Below are 18,953 nucleotides of genomic sequence, written 5' to 3' on the forward strand. Positions count from 1 at the left end.
AGCAAGACACCCAAAAGGTCTTCAGGTGTGCAAAGTAAGATAAATAAATGGGAAGTCGGGGCTGAGAGCTTGAGTTGCATAGGCGGGTCATGTTCTACTGAAGATTTGGATTTGAAGGTGTTGGATATAATAGCAGGAATCTGTCTTGGCCTCTATTATCCAGGCAACTGGAACCGGCTAATATTGTAGATGTAACGGGAACGCACAAAAGGCTCACAGGGATGGCGGGAGCCCCAGAAAGAAAGGAAAAGGCCAGCCAATTAGGCTGTTTTGGTGGAAGCTCATTTTCATATGAAGAAGGACAAGATTCTTACTTTAGAAAATGGCAGTTACTAAGGGCCGGTGTTCAGTTATTTCAGTTTCTCCCTTTTTCTCTCGTGGAAAACCATTAATTTTTTCTCCCCCCCCCCCCACTTCTCATTCCTTGAATGCCTCCCTTTTTACTTCCCCTCCTGACACAATTCTGTAAATACCAGCGTCTAAATCACCATTAGGCTGCTGGACATACTGCGGGGACAAAGCTCTGGCTACGTGTTGAGACAAAGTCGTAGACTCACGTGGCTGGGGAGACACCTGAGGGGCATTTGCCCTTCTCCTCACCCCTGCACTTGACCAGCCCAGGAAAATGGGACTCTGGGATTTTTAGAGAGCTCCCGAGGAAGAGAGTCCCCATCCCCTTTGATAACTTAACCAGAAGCCTAGGTGCTTTTCTAGTTTAGATCACTCATGTGGAAGCTAAGCTTGCTTCCTTCTGCTCGGTCCTCACTACAGACAGCAAATAGCTGGTGTCTTCGCTGTCTGGTGGTACTATCACAGCAATACCACCAGTGGATGACTTTAACAGACAGAAATGCACTTGCTCAACAGTTCAGGAGGCTGGAAAGCCAAATTCAGGGTAGAAGCTCCAGGAGAAATGGCCTTGTCTCCGTTCTACGTTTGCAGGCCCAGCATCCCTTAGAGATCTCTCTGTGTCTTGGTATCAATCTTCTCTGAGTCTAAGAGGTTCTTAGCACAGGGACCCTGGGTCCAAAGATGCATCATGCTCTGAGGTCTTCTCTCTGGGTAGCCCTGAGGCCCCTTCTCTCTCTTGTAAAATAAGAGGGGATGCAAGCTGTGACCCGAGTAGGGGGTTGACATCCCACCCTAAGCCTAACGTAACACGCATGACTGATCATCATTAGCATAACCTGAATCTGCCTCGTTAACTACAGCTCAAGTCAGAGAATTATTTAATGCAGCCCCTCCAGCCAGCACCTCTGCGGCACTCCCCAAAAGACTTCCCCCCAGGAGTCTGAGTAAGAAGGTGGGGGAGACACGGATCATCGGATTCAGTTGGGAGTGTGTGATCACACGATCCAGGATCCATTACAATGGCCGTCCTGCTGCACGTCAAATGAACTATTTCAGAAGTTGGAGGGGAAGGTTTCACTGCCACCGGGAGCCAGGGGTGGCGTGTACTCTCTGGGCCTTGAGCAGAGCGGCGTGCACTTTGTCACTTGTCCTGACTGAACCACTGTATGCGGAGCACTTCTCACCTGAATTGTAGCCTGTTAATTTCCAGAATAAATCCCACCATCGTGAGCATTGTCCGTGAGTTCGGCGTGGCCACTGCAATGAATTATAGAACCCAGCTGATAAACAGCGCGTGTTATGGGAGACAGGGTACACAGGTACAGGTGAGGACCTTCAGGGCCTCACCAAACGTAGGTGTGCTGGGCATCATGGCCCGGTCAAATCAGCACCCATTGTAAGGGGACACATTAGATCCAGGGCAGCTGGCATCTATCCTCTGTCGAATATCACTTTCAACCCTGTAAGGTAATGTCAAATAGCTTCTAGGCTTTCTCTTCATAGCTTATCCCCATTACTCATGGGTCTTCTTTTCCTGCCTGTGTTAGTCTGGGTAGACTAGAGAAACAAATCTAGGGAGAAGCTCATATGTGTATAAGAAAGATTTATGTAAAAGAGCAATTGTATACTGAGAAAACGTCTCAGCACAGTTCAGATCAAGTCCGTAAGTCTGATATTACCCCGTATGTCTGATATCATCCGTAAATTCTTCTTTAGATTCACACAGCCATGCAATGAGGCCGAATGCAGGAAGATCACAGGCCTGTGGGAGGAAAGTCTTGTGGATCCAGTGGTGGTGGAAGCATCTCAGCACGGGCGTTGGTCTCCCCGTGATTGCTCTAGCTCCAGGGCTTTGGCTCAACCAATGTAGCTCCATCTGGCTTGTCATCAGGAATGTCTCCCAGGGAGTCTGGGTCTGGCCTCCTGCGAGCACTGTTCATCTCCTTAGTGCCTCCAAATGAGGTCATCAAGCTGTGACCTGACTGACAGGCTTCACTCCACCTCTTCACTGTTAATCGTCTCAAGTTGACACCAGATGATGTCACTCCCACACTGCCCTTTTCCCATTTTCAAATGCTCTCCGATTCCTCTAAGATACTCCCCTCTGGAAGCTATTGGAAGGAACAGGGTCTGTAGATGTGCTCAAGACTGTCACCCCTACCTCCTTCCCATAAACCTTGTGGATCCCACTCGCGAGGTGACTATTTGGTCGTTGATGCCCTGCGAGCGAGGCTGTGTCTGGGGCCTGTGCAGTCCCCACACCCTTGTGAGCTCACTAGGTCAACCCGCAGAGAAGATGGCTTCTTGGCAGGCTTGACCAGTATGCCCACCACTGTAAGTGGTGACTTTTGTGACTGACTAACTTTCTTTTCTACATACTTCCACGTTTGGATGTGCTTTGGCTGGAATAGGCAATTGCTTAAGGTGGCCTATCTAAGAAGGGAAGCAAAAAATAAATCAATAGGGGCAAAAAAGTCTAATGTTCTTTGGAAAACAATACTTTGGGCAGGTGACCTTTTGGGGTGGGTGTGGGGGTAGTGCAGGTGAAGTGACTGGAGAGGGAGCTTCAGTGGGCTCAAGGTGAGCCTCATATGTGGTTGAGGGTCCGGGTGGGTGAATGATAATGGAGACGTGTGAAGGCATGTCAGGTACTGATGGAAGCCCGAGGAGGAAGCCTGGAAAGAGGAGGGTGTGACTGGGACTCAGGAACCCAACGGAGGAGGGGAGAGAAAGAGAGAGCCGTTCAAATGGTAGGAGAGGTCTGAGAATGGAGACCAGTGTATAGAAGCGGTGAGGCTATTCTGCGACTTCTTAGAATATTGTTGGCTTGGTCTAAAAGTGAGGGCAAGGATGGTCATGGAAGACATGAAGAAAGGGCTTGGCTTTGCTAGAGTAACAACAACAAAAAGTTTAAAGAAACACACCAGCCTGTGTGATCAGGTGTTGATGGATCAGGTATCAGGCTTCAAAGACCCAGAACAAAAAAATCATATCGACATGAATGAGGGAGAGCGAGAGTGGAGACCCAAAACCCATCTGTAAACAATTGGACATCCCCTCACAGAAGGGTCACAAGGAAGAGATGAGCCAGTCAGGGTGAATTATAGCACCGATGAAACATACAACTTTCCTCTAGTTCTTTAATGCTTCCTTCCTACCCACCCCCACTATCATGATCCCAATTCTACCTTACAAATCTAGCTAGACTAGAGCACGTACACTGGTACAGGTAAGAGCTGGAAACACAGGCAATCCAGGACAGATAAACCCCTCAGGACCAGGAAAGGGAGCAGTGATACCAGCAGGGTAAGGGTGAGGGTGGGAGTAGAAAGGGGGAACTGATCCCAATGACCTACATAAAATTCCTCCCAGGGGGACGGACAACAGAACAGTGGGTGAAGGGAGACAGTGGTCGGTGTAAGACATGGAAAAAAATCTACAGATTATCAAGGGTTCATGAGGGAGGGAGGGTGGGGAAGGGAGGAAATGAGCTGTTATCAAGGGATAAGTAGAAAGCAAATGTGTTGAAAATGATGATGGCAACATATGTACAAATGTCCTTGACACAATGGATGGATATATGGATTGTGATAAGAGCTGTAACGAGCACCCAATAAAATGATTTAAAAACAAAGAAAACTTTATTTAGAGACTGAGGAAGCTGAAAAAAAAGGAACCAGGAAGTCATTCTGCAGATAAGTTAGGACTCTCAGTCAATCTAGTTCAGGTAATCAGATGCCACGTATCTGTGCTATACCTCATATATTTGATGTGACTATGAAGAAATATTAATTTTAAAAAGCTAAACATGACCATCAAGTCAGAAGCTCCAACCGTAAAAGTAACCATCTTGGATCATTTGTTCAAGCAATGCAAAGATTTTTACCACCTTTATTTTGCTACTTTTTTTTTTAAGCCTACAACATGATAGTCCTGCCTTTATCACTATTGGGAATATTCATCTTCTGAGGGTATATTTGATTTCAAGGAACAGTTAGGAGCAGTTGGGGGTCAAGATTAGAGGAAAAGGTGAGTGATCTGGCTGGGAAATACCCAATTTTTAAAAAGCCCTAAAGTATCTAATAGCAGCACAGGTTGAGCTAGAGCCCAAAGCTTGAATTCCCTTATTCTGCGGTGCTGAGAATCTATCAACTGCGTTGGCATGTCCACAAAAGTTTGACTGCCTTTGGCCTTAGGGGATGATTCTGCATGAACAGTGCCATTGATGTCGAAGAAACAAATCCACATGGCTTCATGTGTGATTTTGATGGGAGGGCTTGCTTGATCCTCCTGGGCTTTGGATCTCTTTACTGCCAACGGTGACACTTGGTTTCTGGGTCTGATTGGGAGCACCACTGTGCATTGCCACTTACTCGATTCCTCAAGGCTGTGCCAGCTGCTCAGCTTCGCATCAAAGATAAGGACAGAAGACCCATCTTTGCGACTTCTATTGCTCACTCAAAAATGTGTGCTGCAATCTCGATGCTTCAGTGTCTTTAAGGGAGCTCCTGGGTCTTTGTCTCAACTTCACCCTCCCGCCTTTCTTCTCCCAATCAATCACTTCCTTGAATTAGCCAAATCGCTGACTGCTCAAACATTTTTATTGATCCTGTGGGTGAGTGAATTACTGCTTAATTCATCTAGGACACCTTGCTTATCTTTGAAAGCTTTTGTTTTTTGTGTACGGTGATTATGCTGGAATGAACTCCTTCTGATTTCCAAATGCATCCTTGGCAGACCATTTCAATTTTGAGTAGAGCCTTCTTGGGACTAGGTGGCTCTAATATGTGTGTTTTGTGCATTTGTAAAATGGGCTTCTTGATCACAATTTTTAAATACTGACTAACCAACTCTATTAGTCTGGGTACTTTAGAGAAACAAATCCACAGAAACTCATATGTATGAGAGAGAGCGTTTTATATAAAGGGTAAGTACACATCAAGAAAACATCCCAACCCAGTGCTGCCCAAGCCCACAAGTCCAACATTAACCCATATGTCCGACACCAATCCACAAAGTCCTCCTCCATCTCACAAAACACACACAGTGGTGCCGACTGCAAGAGGAAAGCTGAATCAGTGAATGTGTAAGCATCTCAGCGCTGGCAGGGGTCTCCACAAGGTTGCTCCAGCACCCAGGGCTGCATCGGGGTAGGTCCATGTGGCTTCTCCTCGGGGATGTCTTGCAGGAAGTGAGCCTTTCCAGCTGAAGCAGGGAAATGGCTAAGGCAGCTGCACCCTAGTCTGACCATCACAAAGCACGAGACCCGAGAACTCGAAAGGTGAGGCTCACCGAGCCATTTATCCCTCCGCCCTTCAATTAATCCCACATGTGTTTAACGGCCAGGTTGGCACAATAAACCTTAACTATCTCACTAACTGGCCAGGGGTGAAAGGTAGGAAGTGGACAACAGAATCAGCCTTTGTTGAGTTGTTACCCAAACCTAGGAACAAATAATTGTCTCCCTGAGACTTCTAAGCAACTTACCAAGTCGGCATTATTCTTCCAGGTTGGTAGAGACTTAGGCAGAGGCTAATGGTGTGTCCGCAGCTGCATAGCTGACACAGCTAACTGGACAGCTAGCGAATTCAGGGCTCTCAAGTTTTAAATTCCTAGGGAAGACAATCTAGATATTTTTGATACTAAGAGTTCAGTTGCCAAGGCACTGCATTGTTGTAAAAATGGCCCGTTTTGTTGTATTAGAAAGTTCTCTCCTCTATCTTCCCCAAACACAGCATTCCCTAAAAGTGGCATCCATGTGTAATTCCAAAGGGAGGCATTGGGTCATCCCTCAGCCATTACTTTCTTCCAATCACAGCTTTCTTCATAGGACCAATGCTTTTGTGTTTCTAGTCATCGGAAAGGACTTTTCTTGGGACCTTCCCAAGGCATTCACAATTGCAACGCATGTACAAATATATTTGACACAGTTGATGTATGTTTGGATTGTGATAAGAGTTGTATGAGCTCCTAATAAAATGATTAAAAAAAACCACATACTGTAGGGACCACCACAGGATGAAGTACTCTCATAAAGGTCAAGTTCATACAGAGGAGAATAGCATGACTACCTCCCATGCTTGCGTCCCATGAATGATATTTAGATAAAGACACTGCTTCTTCCCCTAAAAGCACTGTATTGTTGACTTATATACAAGGAGGATTTAAAAAGTTTGTAGGAAAATTCCATTAAAAATTTTTTTTCCACAACTGTTTGAAGCCCCCTCCCACATATATGAAAATATGGGCATGTGTCTACATGTACACACAAACATACTTACATACGGTGTATATGTGTGTGTGTGTTCAACTCTGGGCCCTACAGCTTTTTCTACTGTTCTTGTACTGACTTGTGAAGGATGAATATAAACCAATCAAAGGCAGGAGGAAGGTTTTCTGTGAAGGAAAGTACCATATATACTCGAATATAATCCACGTTTTTCAGTACATTTAAAAAAATCATTTTATTGGGGGCTTGTACAACTCTTATCACAATCCATACATCGATTGAATCAGGAATGCTTGTACATATGTTGCCTTCATTCTTCTCTAGACATTTACTTTCTATTGAGCCCTTGGTATCAGCTCCTCCTCTTTTTACCCCCTCCTTCCCTCATAACCCCCTGATAGATTGTTATTATTTTCACCTCTCACACCGACCGCTGTCTCCCTACCCTCTAAGTTTTCTGTTGTTCTTCCCCCTGGAGAAGGGTGTATGGTTATGTGTCGATCATTGCGATCGATTCCTCCTTTCTCCCTTCCTCTCCCCCGCTTCCCCCTACCCTTCTGGTATCACTGTTCCCACTCCTGTTCCTGGATTCGGTGTGTCGTGAGCTCCCATCCCTTTCTATACCTGTGTACATGTTCCGGTCTAGTCTGAGTTGAGAAACAGCACTGGGGTCATAGTAGTGGAAGGTGAAGAAGCCTCAAGGAACTAGAGGAATATAGCACAGCACATTTTTTATACCGTTTTTATGGTAAAATTAGGTGCCTTGGCTGATATTCGGGTTGACTTATACTCAAGTATATACGCTACCCATGGAAAGTTTGCGGAAGGGAAAAGAAGGCTGGGTGTGGCTCGAAGAGACTGAATTGGGGAGGGTAGCCCAAGGCGGTATTGAAAAAGCAGGGAGATGCCAGACTTAGTCCGATCGTCATAAATTAACCTGCTTGCTCCTCACAATAGTCCTATAAAATAGATACGATTTCCTAGTGAGAAAACTAAGACCCAAAATGTGAAGAAACTTTCCCAAGGTAGCTGACTTAAAAATATATATGTATTGAATGGATAAACAAGAAGCATTAGCTTTGTGGTGCTGGTGAGAATTTGAGGAGGAATTTTTATCCCTCATTTGAGATTGGGCAATCGCTGTCTTCAGGCTTTAACCTTTGAAGTATAAAACTATTTCTGACAGAGGTGGCTAAGGGGCTTCATCTTTCCCTCAACAGCAATTCGTTGTGATGCCATTGACCTTTAGCTTGAATGGGGTCTTACGTCTCCTGCGTTAGTTGACAATGACACTAACTCTCAGATTCTGGGGATAGAAAGGCTCTCATTTCCTACACTGGGATGTCTCAATTTCTACTTCTGTCGAGAGCTGTGAATCACGGCTTCGTCATCACTTCCACTTTGAGCCAGTGACTTAAATGCTCAGCGCATGACAGAACCAGTCGGGTGTGATAGTTATCCTTCAAGATAAGCAAGCCGTTGGAGGTTAAGGAATTCTTTACAAACTGTCAAAACTTGTGGGAACACCTCACAGATAATGAGTCTGCGAACATAATTGTGGGAGTAGGAAGGCCTGACCAGACACCTGTTTCATTCATATGTTTAACTATTTTAAGTGAAATGTCACTGAAGCACAAAACAGTCATTGAAAAGTCGCTCCTTCCCCATACGCAATCCATCATCCCTACTGCGTTCACCTCCCATTCCAGGAGTCCTGCCATCTCGCCCCTTCTCTGCCCACACTAGCCTACCATTAGCTATCATGATCTCTTACACAAATTGCTTTACTCTTACTTCCCCCCATTCTCGCTGTCACCCTCCCCCAATATCTCAGCATGATATTTTAACAAATCATTTTCTTCAAGATAGTCCTCTGCAATGACTTCCTGGCTGAGGACTCAGCTCCTTAACACATCCTTGCTAATCCCCAAATGGTTGGTGCCTTCAGTCCTCTCCTGTTTCCTCCTGTTGTGGTCCACAGAGATCTCTGTGCCCTGGGTCCCCCCCCACCCCCAGCTGGCCCAGCCATGCTCTGCCTATGCATGGGGACCGCCTCTTTTTCTAATATTGCTCCCTTTTCCCCTCCCCTGATAGTCCCAGACCTTCAAGTCTCACCTCAAGGGCTATTTCCTTAAGGAAATGCTTCCTTAGATGTTTCAAGTTCATAATTACATTGTGAGATCACAAATCAGTGTGGGTCTTGTCCATTAATATCTAAGAGGACTGTCTTGTATGGCTTTCTTCTCAATTGTATCAGTCCGAGACTGGCTTTGGGTATAAATATAACAAATATCCATATTTGTTGAATGAGGTATGTAAGCACTTCAAAATAGCTACTGCTTTGTGTAATTTTGTTCAAATAAGATTTGGCTAACTCTGAGTCTTCTTGAAGCACCCATATCAAAGCACCACGCTGTGGTGTGCCAAGAGCTGTACCAGGAGCCAGAAACCCTGGCCAAACCAAGACGTCTCTAGCTGCCTCCCTTAGCTCAAAGGTCAGAAGGAGAAACTGATGAGACAATGTACACAAGGCGCTTCATAACCTAGAATGTTCCTTTGAATCGCAAGATACTATTATGGGTCTGTTCAAGAGCTGGAGTGCTCCAACAGATTTGAAGGTATTCTCTTGGTTTGTGCTGAAAATGATAACCCATCTTACCCGCCACAACTTGAAAAGTATTGGGAGGCTCTCTGGACTACCGTCTCTAATTTTGCAAGTGAGATCCAGAAATAGAATGACAAGTTGCCAAAATTAGAGAGAAACAGGATGCCATGTCATCTCCAGTGGAGTGGAAAGCTTAAAAAAAAGGCTTGAGTTCCTCTAGCCAGCACCTCGGTCCCTGGTGCGCAGGGTGTGGAGCAGTCCAGGTAGAGAAGCCCATTGGGTGGGGCTCAGCAGCCCACGTACTGAGTGGCAATGGCTGAGCTGGGGGCCACTGGGCCACCGGGACTGTTGAAGACTTTCTGCCAGGAGGGAGAGGCAGCACCAGCACTGAGGGAGGTCAGGCCTTGAAGGGGATGGGGTGGGGGGGCCCACCAGAGTGGGGAGAACAGGATGCACAGAGATGAGACCCAGCCCCAGCCGATGCCTTCAGCTCAGGTAAAGGTTTGTTCCTGTGATTGTTGCACTTGGCAACACAGAGGTCTTTTTTTTCTTTTTTCTTTCTTTTTTTTTTTTTTCACAGAGGTCTAATGGCCAAAGTTAACACTGGCAGAGGAGAAGGGGGGCTAGGGGCAGGGGGGGAGGGGGCTGAGCGCTCAGGTTTACGGCTGCCATTGTTGGTTCCGGGCTGCTTTCTGCACGGCTGCCTGAATACAAAGCCCTCGCCGTGGACAATGTCAGAAACTTAATTAGAGTAATAAGAAATAAGGCTTTCGATAGAAAAGGGGTGCAGGTGGGTGGGGGCATGGAGAAAGATCATATTTCTTTGTCTCCATGGTATCCTGGAGAATCATCCCTTTCTGAGGTGCTCCTGGAAACTTTGGCCTGGACATTTTCATTCCTGGTCTGAGGACTGCCTGGTAACTTTCATAGAGCATGTGACAGACACATAGAGCTCTGTGTCAGGACATGGCAATTCTGACCACTGAACTGAAAATCTGGGCACGGGTCCCATTCCAACATCAAAGGGTCCAGGAGATAACTAAATAATGTAAGGACTATGACCAAGCAAACGTGTCGTTTAATTGGACAAAGTCACACGGCTCTAACATGGCTTAGACCAGTGGTTCTCAACCTTCCTCATGCCGCGACCCTTTCACACAGTTCCTCATGTTGTGGTGACCCCCAACCATAAAATTATTTTCGTTGCTACTTCGTAACTGTCATTCTGCTACTGTGATGAATTGTCATGTAAAGATCTGATAGGCAGGATGTATTTTCATTGTTAAAAATTGAACATCATTAAAGCATAATGATTCATCACAAAAACAATATGTAATTCTGAATTGTGAAATATTTCTTTCTAATGACAAATCAATGAAACTTTGTCTTGAAGCATGGTGTAGCATGGGTAACAGTCTTCATGCGGGGTACTTCTATGTGGGCGCATCTGCGTGGGGGCGGACCCGCCTGGAGACGGATAGAGGAGCGGTGTCTCGGTTCCTAAGACCATTGGGAATATGTGTTTTCCAGTGGTCTTAAAATGACCCCTGTGAAGGGGTCATTCGACACCCAAAGGGGTCTCGACCCACAGGTTGAGAAACTTGGCCTCAGCCTCAGACCAAGACGAAGTGCGTGCAATTGATGGGAGCCAGGAGCAGAATTGCCTTTCCCCCCCTCTCCCTGTCAGCTGCTGACACTGTGGGATTCTCTGTCAAGTGTTACCTTCACTGAGTTTCCACCCTTATTTCCCCCAGTGATGCAATGCAAGGGCACCTCTGGAAAACCGGCTTAATATTCCCTTCGAAGGTATAGCTAGGACTATGATTTGTATTTCTGCGGTGGAATGTGACCAGACAAGTTAGGTGCTGAGACAGGGCTGGGGAATGAAGGCGTTCTTTATTCTGAGCTAAGAAAAGCCCAGGCTTCAAACCAAACTCACTGCCACAGAGTCGATTCTGACTCACAGTGACTGTACAGGACAGTACAACTGCCACTGTGCGTTTCCACGCTGTAAAGCTTTAGGAGAGCAGAAAGCCTCATCTTTCTCCCTTGGAGCGACTGGTGGTTTTGAACTGCTGATGCTACATAAGAGAGTGGTTTCACTCCAACCTTACCCACTGGCCTTGGACAGTCCCATTTATCTCTGGACTCACCCCGCCCCCACCTCTGGGTGTAGCTAGGCAGGCAGTTCTGAGGTGAGAACCGAGGTAGCCCATTAAAAGGGAGCCCTGGTGGTGCATGGGTAAAGCAGTCAATTGCTAACTGAAAGCTCTGAGGGCTTGAAGCTCCTAGGCTCTCCTCGGAAGAAAGGTGTGGCAGGCAGTCTGCTCGGGAGACAGTTTGCAGCTATGGAAACCCTCGGGGTGGGGGCTGGGGTGGGGGTGGTGGAGTCCTACAGAATCATTTTGAGTCGGACTCAACAGCAGTGTGAATGGGTTTAAGACTGATCGGGGACGGACAACAGGAAAGTGGTGAAGGGCGACGTTGGTCAGTGTAAGACACGAAATAATAAGAAGAATTTATAAATTATCAAGGGTTCATGAGGGACGGAGTGTGGAGGTGGGAGGGAAAACAATGAGGAGCTGATGCCAAGGGCTCAAGTAGAAAGAAAATATTTTGAACAATGTGCTTGACACAATGGATGGATGTATGGATTGTGGTAAGTGTTGTACAAACCCCCAATAAAATGATTTAATTTAATATATATACACACACAAACTTGTACATAGAAGCATGTAAGTGTACATGTTTATTTTTAAATTATATTTATAAATGGCATCACATTAAAGAATACCTACGATTTTTGTTAAAAAAAAAAAAAGATTGATCGAAAAAACTGTCTCCAACTGTGGGATTGGGAAGGAAATCAGAGAATGTTTTGAGCACCAAAAGACATACTTAAGAAGCCCTAGTGACCCAAAGATTAAGCACTTGGCTTCTACCTGAAAGGTGGGTGGTTCCAGCCCATCAGTGACCCCGAAGTGGGTGGGGTTGGGTAGGAAGAAAGACCTGGGAGAAAAGACCAGGTGGTCTGCTCCAGTCAAAACCACAGCTGAGGAAACCCAAAGAGACCAGCAGCATCATGGGCAGGAAGGAGTCGGGCTGCTATGGGAAAAATCAACCATTTGAACCCACTGGCTACCAGCCGCTCCGTGGGAGAAAGAGGAGACTTTCTATGCCAAGGAGATTTATAGCCTTATGGACCCACACGGGCAGTTCTACCCTGTCTGAGAGGGGCACTGTGAGTTGGAATTGACTTGAGGGATGGATGGTTTGGGGTTATAGGGTCATTATGAGTCAGAATCCATTGGATGGCAATGGTTTTCGTGGGCCTGGGTCAACGAGTCCCCTTGTTAACCTGAGATTGGTGGCTTGAGCTCACTCACACACACCTTAGAAGAAAGGCCTGTTGATGTGCTTCCAGAAAATCAACTCTTGAAACTCCCCCCAGCGCACAGCTCTTCTCAGACATGCATGAGGTCGTGGTGAGTTGGAACTGGTTTTTCCTTCCTATTGATCAACTTAGTTTTTCTTCTTAGTCTTCTCCCCTGTGATGTGTCCGTCCCTGTTTGGATGTACTAGAAGGCCAGCTCTTGAGAAAGGCAGTGTGTTAGGCAGGGTTCTCTAGAAAAACAAAGCCAGGACACTTATGATTTAGATAGATAGATAGATAGATAGATAGATAGATAGATAGATAGATAGATAGATAGATAGATAGAGCATGAAGGAATATAACAGCTAATTAGTCCACACGGCACTACAGAGGGTAGTTCAACTCACTTCCATGGAACAGTTAATATACTGGAAGTTCTTCAACTCACAAGGGCCACTGGATCCAAGGCCAAGGAAGTAGACAGCTGAGTCTTTCTAAGAGCAAGGGAGGCAGTCAAACCACAGGCAGCAAACAGCAGGGCGGGTCACCAACACTCAGCAGCTCGGGAGCTTAGCAAAGCAGGTCTGGATGGGTTATCGAACTCAAGCAATCAAAATGACAGGATTCAACAACTTCAAGCTCAAGTGATGTGTATCAGCAGTATGGCGAAGCAGGTCTCACAGGAACCTCAAGCTCTAGCAACATGATCCAGGGGTTAGATGTCCCACAGGTAGTGTAGCTCACAAGTTGAGGCAGAGAACTAGCTAAAGTAGCAGCATGTTGGTCTGATCACCAGAGAGCAAGAGAGAGGGGGACAGGGCTGCTGAGCCATTTATCTCTTTGCTCTCCAATCAAGCTGTGAGCTTATTAATCCCACATGTTCCTATTGGCCAAGTTGACACAGTAAACCTACCCATCACAGGGGCCTTTGTTTCTGTGGCCCCACTGACTCCTAGTAGGCACTCTGTTAATTAAACATAGACAGGATAAACAGCTCCCTGCCCCTCCCAAAGAAGAAGAAATAGACGAGGCCAAAGATGTCTACACTGTGCTGTGGTGTGGTAGATGCTGGAATAAGAGCGAAGGTGTCTCGCCCAATGACTTGTCATGCAGCAGAACCAGTTTACTTTTGTTTTTACACCTCTCTTGTCTGCTAACAGTTACCAGGTTTCCAGAACCAGGCTGGGTGGAGGCATTTCAATATAAGGAGACTTCAAAGCAAAATGCTTATGAAAGACGAAATGAAAAGGATAACGGGATTTCCCCACCAACCTTTTCAAGATTTCCCCCCCTGCTACTGTGCTGCTGCTTCTTTTTTTTAACCGTCTGTGAGAACTTTCATTTTATTGCGTTTAAGTGTCTTTTCTCTAAGTGGCCCATCTCAATCTGAATTTTTTTTGAGGATAACGACTATGTCTTCTGTGGCTCAACCTCCACCGTGCCATCATCCATGTGCCACAGTACATGCTTATTACACGTACGTGGGAATGGGTCACAGGTCAGGATGCCGACTGTCCATCTCCATCTGAAGCCCAATGAGTGATCAAATGAATTCTCTTCCTTTACATCTGTGGCCAGAATAGTTCAGGTTCTTTTCCATGTAAAATGCTGGAGACTTGCATAACCAAATGGAGCCAGATAAGATGATGGAAATGATTTAGTTTCATGAATGTGAGAAAAACATCTTTGAGTCCTAGCTCCGCAATAGACTGCTTAAGTCTCTCTGTGCCTCAGTGGACTTGTTGGAAACCATAGCTCATGAGTTCAGCTCTCTTGTTTGCCGTCGCTTGAAATGTGCACTGTGCCCTTTTGACCATCTCTGTGTGAATATTTGCTCACTTGGTTTAATTCTCTGAAGATTCACATATCATCTACTAGGAAAAAAAACGGATTTGTGTATGAAATTTCATCTTTCCTCTGGTATGGTTGATATTATTTATGGTGATGATACAATTTTGGCAGGGGCAAGGGGCGAAGAGCGTGTAGTGGCCTGTAACAGCCTGCACTGACATCTCTCTTGTTTCTAGATAATACCCTTTCTCCTTCAGTGAACTCCTCCGTGGGGCACACAGCTAATAAATTATTCTACAGCCAGTCTCAATTGGGATTCTGTCACTTGCAAATGACAGGCTAGTACAGGGAGTATTATTTTGACAGTGAGCTCATAAATTGATTGAATTAAGATAGTTTTTTCTCACATTTGTCTATGTCCTCCCCAACATTTAGTTCAACATTTCACACAGAGCAGGTGCTCAGAAAAAAATAAATTGATATCCGTAACACGCAAACACACTCAGAAAACCACCACCACACAATTTCTTTTGAGAAAAACTTCAATCTTGGATAAATATTCATTTGGAATGTTTTACTTGAATTGATAGTGTGATGTTGACATTAAAATCCAGTGGTGGCAGGAGATGCATTCTTAGAGGGTTTTCTTTCTCATGTTCTCTGGACTGAACTGTACTTCATTGCGTGTACTCTGCACATGTTATCAGGAGGGACCGGCCACTGGAGAGGACATCGCGTTTGGTACCACAGAGGGCGCGCGAGAAAGAGGAAGCCCCCCAGTGAGATGGACCGACACAGTGACTGTGACCTGGACTTAAACTGAACAGCAGTGAGGATGGCGCAGGAGGGACCAGAGCTTCTTTCCGCAGGACTTAGTGTCGCCATGAGAAAGAACCTGCCCCACACTACCCCTCCCACGCCTGCCTCCCCACCCCGACCACCAACTATGCTTGAGTGGCTAGTAAATAAGCTTAAAGAAAAGAACACATCACCTCCAGAAATGGCAGCCAACATCATTTTAAGGAGAGGGTGCAGTGTGACGGTTGTAAGAATAACAGTTGCAGCAGTGGTGGAAAGAGTAGCACTGACCAAGTCAGGCTCCGTTTTCATCACTTCGCAAACCTGCCTTCTTTTGTATCTCACGGGAACGGGGACATCCGGAAACATCCATCTGAGGTTACAGAAGAGGAAACCAGATGAGCACGAAGGATGGTGTGATTTCAAACAAAATCGCAAAAGGAGCCAAGCAACTCGAGCAGGGGTGGGCAAACTTTTGAGATGGAAGAGCCCACCCTGTTCCTGACAACAATTTAAAAACTATTCGAGAGCCATAAATGCAGTCTTTTCTTTTTGTTGAAGATAATTTTAATTTAATTTATGTATTTGTGAATCATTTTATTGGGGGCTCTTTTAAAATTTAATTACCTTATTTTTAAAAAGTATCCATGTAGTTTTACACGCAAATGAAGTCATCGTTATCTGAACAATAGCCTTTAAATTTTTTACAGATGGAACGATGATGGTTTCATTTTCATTTGACTTCAGAGCCACTTGCACATCCGACAAGCGCTGTCCATGGCTTGCCTCCCTCTTGGGCTTCAGTTTTCCCACCGGGAGCTGGAGTTCCTGCCTGCCAAAGCAGGCTATGTAGAGAATGAATCCTAAACCAGGCTCCCTGCAGCCCGCGAAACACCCCCAACTTACAGACAGGACCTGCAAGGGAAAACAAAACACAAAAACCACCAGGGTCCGTAAGAGAGGGTGGAGCTGGCCCTGTGCGTTTCCTTGATAAATTATAATTATTTTCATATCGTACACCGTCCGCCGTCTCCCTTCGTCCACATTTCTGTTGTTCCTCGCGGGGTGGGGGGGCGATTATACGTTAATCATTTTCTTCCCCAGTCTCTCAGAGCTGAAACCCGGATAGCTTTCCACTTTCCACAGGCTCTGGCTTCCACCGGCCTCACTGTCATTGTCTTCCAACTTTCCAAGGTCAAGGTGCCTGGGCAGAAAAAATGCCCCCCCCCTCCCACCCCCGCCCCAAGCTCTCAATGTGGAGGAACAGCTTTGCAAACTTTCATCAACGCACTTCTGCGCAGGCGGGATGCGGGCGTGCCAGGAGACCCGGGGGCACGGAGCAGGCAGGGACAGACACCCCAGCCCCAGCCCTACGTTCTGGAAGACTCTCCGGAGTCGAGCTCAAAGCCGGCAGGGACTTGGGGCCGGGCTCGCGGGGGCCGCCCGGCCGCCATTGGGCTTCCTCCCGCCAGACCTTTGTCGCGAGTACAGCGGGGACGCTGCGGACGCGCACAGCCCCCTGGAAGCGGAAACCTGCCGCCCGCGCCCCTCGCAGAGGTGCAGTCGGGGAGGCGGGCGGGGAGAGGGCGCAGGCTGGGGACAAGAGGGAGGCGCTCCGAGCTCCGAGCATCCCCGGCCCCAGGCGGCTGCCCGGGCTCTAGGGTCTCTTCTGCTGTCGGCCTGGTACCGTACCCCGCTCCTTCGTGCTTGTGCGCTTCCCCCCACTGCACCACCCAGCACTTGGGCCAATGGAGGGGCTCGCGCTCGCTCCCTGATGGAGAAAAGTCCCCTGGCCTGTGTTTGCTCTTGAGTCGATCCTTGAATGGGTAACCCGGGAAGGACGGACTTGTTTACTTTGGTTTTACTAAGATGATACTTTTCTCTCCAAAATGGTGATTAAAAAAAAAAAGACAACGTGGAAAAATGTTGCGCCCTGTGAAATGTTGGGGAGGGAGGCTGCTGGCCTGGTGTGTTTTCTTATCCACGCGGAAGCCTGCTTCTCTGGAGGAGCTGGGTGGCTCTGGATAAAGGCCCCCACCTTTCATCTCACTTCAAGTGGCTGGCTTACCCCAGGCCCGGCTGGAGGTGACAAAGCAATTACTGTCTCTCACAGCTGCTCCTGGTCGGAAAGAGAAAATCGGGCATTCGGCCACGTGTCAGGTCAGCAGCAGTTGTAGAACATGAGTCTAGTGCGACTTGCTTTACAAGGTAAATGTCCAGATAAATGGGTTATGTATCAGAAAAGACATCAAGTTCACCCCACCCCCACCTTACACCTTCTAAAGATCTTGATAGTAATGAATTCATAAAGGCCACGTTTCTGCATCCAGAACGACCCGGTTTTGAAGAGGCAGTGCTCTGAATTTCTGTAATACATCCTTTTCTCAAACACACCAGCCAATTTTCCTTCCAGACTTGCTCCGAGGCGGAATTACAGTACCTGAGATGCCCCCTCAACTCCATGCCATCAGCTGATGCTGACTCCCGCCTCACAGTACCCTGATAGGGTAGTGGAGAACCCCTCCCCCCCATGAGTTTTTCTGACCCTGTGACTGGTGATGGGAGTCAAAAGCCCCATCGTTCTGCGAGGAGTGGCTGGTGATTTCGAACTGCCGACCTTGCAGGGCGCAGCTCATTGCGTAACCACTGTGCCTCCTACTGACTCAAGGCCCAGGTGGGGCGAATGACATCGTCCGCTTCTCGATCTGGCCTGGTAGCATTCGACAGAGCCATAGCTGTGAAAAACCGACCTCATCTGGTGATTGACTGATACTGAGATGAGCCAGGTTAACCAGCCCACTCTTAAGTCACCTAATGATGTGTTTGTAAAATTAACCTGTAAAGTGGATGCCTTTTGTCCCATTTGAAAATGTTCAGTGGTTGTCTGCCAAAGTGGCGCTGTGAAGGGGGTGGCACACCCGCCAACTGCTATGATTGAAGCCCCTCTCTCTCCCCACCCCCAATTTGTTTATACGTTCCTCTGCTGTGGATGGACTCTGGGTGGTTTCCATCTGTGCAAAAAGTCACTTTGCCGCTCTCAAAAAACAGCCCCCTGCCACGGAGCCACTTTTGACTCCTAGCGACGATAGAGGACAGGGTAGAGCTGCCCCTGCACGTTTAGCTACTAGACTCTTCCCCGGAGCAGAAAGCCCTATCTTTCTCCTGGAGAGCGACCTGGAGCTTGGCTCCAGCACATAACCCCTATGCCACCAGGGTTCTCACCAAGGAAACCATAACTCCAAAACACCCTGTTGTTGTGTGCCAACGAGTGGACCCCAGCGCCGGAGAGACTCATGTGGCAGAATGGAACTGCCCCATAGGCTTGGCTGTTTTTAGTTTGCTTTTGATTTCTATCCTTATAGCTTATCTATTTTGTAGTTGTTGAACTAGTCACAGAAGAAGCACACCGGTCCAGCAGTTTGTACAGGTGCCGTTTAGGGACCTTGGTGACGGTCCACGAGCTGCGGAACCATTCTCATCCTCCCTTTTCTGAGGGAAAGAAGCCCTGGTGGAGCAGGGGTTAAACACTTGGCTGCCAAGGGCAAGGTGAGTTTTGTGCACCCCCCAGCTGCTCGATGAAGCAATGCTATTCTTTCTTATGATCTCCATGAGTCAGAATGGATTCCACACCTCCACCTTCACCCCACCCCCACCCCTACCAGTTGTTCCTCCCTCATTAATATAAACTCATCGGCCCAAGGTTCCTGTCTAATCTTTTGAGTTGCTGTTATCAATTTGATCCCACATGAATAGTTCATAAAAGAGCATAGTACAGATAAACCCCTCAGGACCAACAATGAGAGTAG

Source organism: Echinops telfairi, unplaced genomic scaffold (genome assembly GCF_000313985.2).
Source record: "Echinops telfairi isolate 266 unplaced genomic scaffold, ASM31398v2 ScPeMD7_7461;HRSCAF=8499, whole genome shotgun sequence".
In the NCBI taxonomy this organism is placed as follows: Eukaryota; Metazoa; Chordata; class Mammalia; order Afrosoricida; family Tenrecidae; genus Echinops; species Echinops telfairi.